Here is a 4690-nt window from a genome sequence, read left to right as displayed (position 1 = left end):
TCCCCTCCTTCTTCCCAGGGAGGGAGGGAGGGGTACCTGAAGCTTGCTCTTGCGGAAAACGATGAAGACGGTGTCCACCAGCTCGGGAATCTTGCTGAAAATGAAGAGCATGACCCAGAGGCCACAGGCTCCTTCGCCGTAGGCCTTGGCAGCGGAAGTGCACACGGTCTCTCGGAAGCTCAACGTCGTGATGTTGTTCAACAGGTGTGGCACGGTGCGGAGCATGCCGCAAAAAGAGAAGAGGGAGAGGCACAGGTTCCAGTACGCCAGCGGTCCACGCCAGTCGAAACGCTCTCTGAGGCAGGGAAGGGACGGAGGGAGGGGGAAAGGAAGGGGAAGGACGGAGGGAGGGAAGGAGAGGGGGAGGAATAGGTGGGCGTCCAGGGTCTGTCCATCTCCAACGGCGGCGCTTGCCCGCCCCCGTCTTCCTTCCCCCTCCTTCCCATACCTCCCTCGACATTTCCACAACAAACCTGTTCTTCATCACCCGCGAGCCCACCACGATCATGAGCGCGTAGAGCGTGCAGAGAGCGAGGGGGAGGGCGGGCCAGGTCGCCTTGGCGAAGTTGACGAAAGGCTCGGCGTGGAAGTTCTTCTCGAAAGGGAAATAGGTCCGTTCCAGGATGGGAAAGTGTTGGAAGAGTTGGGTGTAGTGCGTTTGTGCCGCCTGTGGGCGTGAAAGATACAGAGGGCGGATACCCGGAGGGGACCAAAGGAGGGATGTCAGAGTGACCATGTGCAACCTTGACGACTGCGACTTCTTTCCTCCACGCCAAATTTTGACACCCTTTAAGCCTACCTCCGAGAAGTACGGCTTGATCTGGTCCGCCGGCGTGCGGATGAGGAAGGACATGCTGCGAGAGTGACAGACGGGGGGTGCGGTCAAGCGGCTCTGTGGTGCCCCATACAGGGAGAAAAATTTCGAGATATCGGTGAGTAGCTATAGGTCATGGCCATGTTCCTGAGACCCAAGCGGGCGTCTGACAAAAACCCTTCAACCTTCCCAACTGCCGCGTTGCTGTGAAGGCTACGGAAGAGGGGCTCCGCCCTCTGGCCGGGTGCGCGAAGGGCATCTCTAACAATGACCACGTTTCGTCATCCTGCACGCACACGTCTGTGTGACACACGCCACGACGGCACTCGGTGCCCATATTCTCGTCTCGATTAAACCCTGGATCGGGCATCTTGCAAGCTAAGGAGAACATGGAAGACGGAGGGAGGAAGCACCAACAAGCCTCCCTGGCGACCCACACGTAAACCCCCTTTACACGCATCAGAACAGACAACGTAGGCGACACATTCCATTGAACAACGCAGGTCGTCGCGCATGCTCCCCATGAATTGGTAACGAGCAATGCATTGTAGGTAGAAAGTGCGAGTCCGTCGGTATCGTCGTGTTCCGACGTGGGAGAGACGGCAACGCGGACTGCAAAATTTCTTCCCCAAAAACCAGGCAGTGCGACCACTTGACAAGGATATAAAAATTATCGTGACGCGCACTTAATCTTTATGACTGTGGTGTGATATTTGTGTGTTTGCGAGATGCTTCTTGACGACGAAATAGCTGCTTTTCGTCTCGTGCTTCCACAGAAAAAAGGGAAGAATTTCAAACTTTTTTCTCAAGGGAGGAGGCACAAAGGCTCAAAATAAGGCCACAAATGTAGGCAATTGCACAATCTTTCTCAGGTGCAAGTGTTTTACAACCAATGACGTGAAGGGGGGCTGTCAACGACCTTGACACCCACTTCGTACGTGAGGTCTGGAAATCCCTCCCTCTGTCGCGCCGTCTCGCCAAAGAGCTGATCTCACCGCGAAATAAACCCTGCACCAAACAAAGCACCCATCCAAAGCAGCACACCACCGTCGACCAGTCATGCCATGCAGCCCCCGGTTCCAAGTCTCCCCAAAGAGTGTTTTACTTCCCCCTTTTCGTTCCACTGCCTTGCTCGCCCCCTTTTCCCCCCGCGACCGTGCCACACCAAACCGATCTTCTAAATAATTTTATTTGCTTTGCATGACCGACTGCGCAAAATGAAAAATTGGGCCCATGGCTACTCGCGGGCCTGGGTGGGGTGGCGAAATGTGGAGAGACGAGGGGCTTTGGAGCGTGGGTGCAAGGAATGAAGATCAGTGGCCATGTTAAAATTTCTTTATGTGCGGTATGGGTGTCGTGTCACGTCCTGCTGGATTACCGGGTGCCAACCACATGTTACATTGACACCACCAAGAAATTGCACTCCACAATCGTGCCACGGGGACGCCGTCGCCCGGGATACCTTTTCGATCCAAGTATCAATGGTTGTCAAGACCTCGATTCCAATGAATAGAGACGTGGTCTTTTGTGGTCGTACAAAACGTGTCGTCCAGGTGGTGACATGCTACGCAGTGCTCGAGCATCCTGGACAGTGACGACGCCCGAGTCGCGGGACGTACTAACGGACCGGGCAAGGCCACTGGGATACGTGCCTGCGCGTAAAGTTATCTCCGCATGGTGGTGGAAGCAGACTTCATCGGAAGATTGTCCCGAAATAAAAGGAAAATCATGGATACTTTTGTGTCAACGACCAAGTGTAGACATTTTTGCACCATTGGATCTTCACTAGTGAAGACACTTAAACGCAGTGCCATGGTAGCCAAGAGGCTTGCCTGCCAACCAGGAGGCTATATTTCAACTTAACATGATCGTGCTTGAAGTCTTTTTTCACCTTAGACTAAACATATGTGTCTGTGAAGCTCGAAATTCGGCGTGTGTGCCTTTGAAGGGCATGGTTTAGCCAGTCGAGTCGTCCTACGGCCTAAGAAAGACACCCATTCCATGATTTATGCTTTCACATAGAGTGTAATGGAAGCACCTTTTCCCCCCACATAGCAAGAATCTTCTTTCAATGATGTGCGAGGGAAATAATCTGTATTTCAACGAGTAGATGGCAAAGGCGCATCACAGCTACCCAATACAACTTGAAAGGAGGACTGTGGGTACATTCTGACTTGGGAATCAGGGATACAGTCCATATCTTTCTGTTGCGTTTGCTTTCCTGTCCATTCATATATTCTTTTATGGGAATGCCGGTACACAGTCCATATTTTTCTCTTGCGTTTGCTTTTCTGTCCATTCCAAGACTTTTCATCACGGACCCATGCTCCCCGGGCCTTTACACATGGCGTACACGAACTACTCGTACGATCAAGCCTCCGTCTTGTCCAATTTATTTATCATACAAACATTGTCAGAGCATTTTTCACCATGCTTTTTCCTGTATTCAGGCATTCATATCCAACCCAAGACGGTCTCTCCCCTCTATTTCGGCATGCCCCCCCAGCGCCGGCACGTCTCGTCCCCGTCTTTTTCTTTCGCCCGACCTGCCTTCACTCCGCCTTCGCATCCCATCCTTCTTCCCCATCCCAGCACTCCTCCCCCCACAGTCACGGCGCCCCTTTTGGCCCACTTCGTGCCCGCCCAGCGGCTGATTACCTCGTCACCACCCCGTTTCCTTCTCCTCCTCCCTCCCCTCCCTTCCCTTCACCCCTTCCACCCGGGCAACAAGACCACCATCATAGTCATGTTGTCGCAGCCCACGCCGTCGCTATCCCCGCCCATCTCCTTGTCGCAACACCGGTCGCAAACCGCCTCGCATACGGCGGAGAGTCGCCCCTCTTCCCCGCCTTCCCGGAGGCCCTTCCGCACCATATCCACCACCTCCTGACTGCTCAACACATTCCAAATACCATCGCATGCCAGCACGAAAAATTCGTCCTCCCCCCTGCGCACGCTTTCAACCCGTACATCCGGGTCGGCGCTGATCATTTGCTTCTCGGCGGGGAGGCCTGCATGTTGTTTGTAGGTCAAGTCCCCAATGGCCCGGGACAAATTCAAATTCCCTTCCACCCGCCCGTCTTCCGACACGCTTCCCCCCGCCTCTTCGATGCGTGCCTTTTCCTCGGCATTTTCCGGCTTGTGGTCGCAAGACAGGTCCACGGCTCTCCCCTGGCGACTCAACACGCACCGGGAATCCCCCGCGTTGGCCACCACCAACCGCCCGCCCATCCTCCCGCCCTCCTTCCCTTCCTCGTAGACCACCACCACGGCCGTGCAGCCCGAATCATAACCTGGACGTTGTCGAAGTACCAAATCTTTCATCCGGTGAAAGTTAATGCTGCGGATCGCTTCCTCCTCCAGCATCATCTCCCCTTCCTCCTCCAGCATCATCTCCCCTTCCTCCTCCTCCTCCTCCTCCTCTTCCTCTTCTTCCTCCTCCTCCTCCTCCTCTTCCTCTTCTTCCTCCTCCTCTTTCAGCAGGGCCGATGTCTCTAAACTGCTGCTGCTACTCGTGCTACTTTCGCCACATGAGGCCGTGACGGAGGCGTTCGCCACTTTGGCTGTCTCAGGGGGAGGGCCTGAGGACCCCTCTGCCGCTCGCTTCTTACTCCTCATCCCTCCAGCCAGGTCAAATACCTCCTCTCCCCCCTTGCTATCCCCGATCGACGCACATTCCTCCACACACATCCCTGTTTCCATGACTTCCCCTCCTTCTTCCCCCCTCCGACGCTTTTTCCTCCCTGCCGCCCCCACCGCGGGCGATGCCCGCTTCTCTTCCTCTCCCTGCTCCTCCATCCCCTCCTCATTCGATAGGGCCACCCCCCCTTCTTCCTCCTCTTCGACTACAACCACCCCTTCCTCGACCTCCTCCTC

This window comes from Nannochloropsis gaditana (assembly GCF_000240725.1).
Source record: "Nannochloropsis gaditana CCMP526 unplaced genomic scaffold scaffold743, whole genome shotgun sequence".
Lineage (NCBI taxonomy): Eukaryota > Eustigmatophyceae > Eustigmatales > Monodopsidaceae > Microchloropsis > Microchloropsis gaditana.
Note: the sequence above shows the minus strand (reverse complement) of the source record.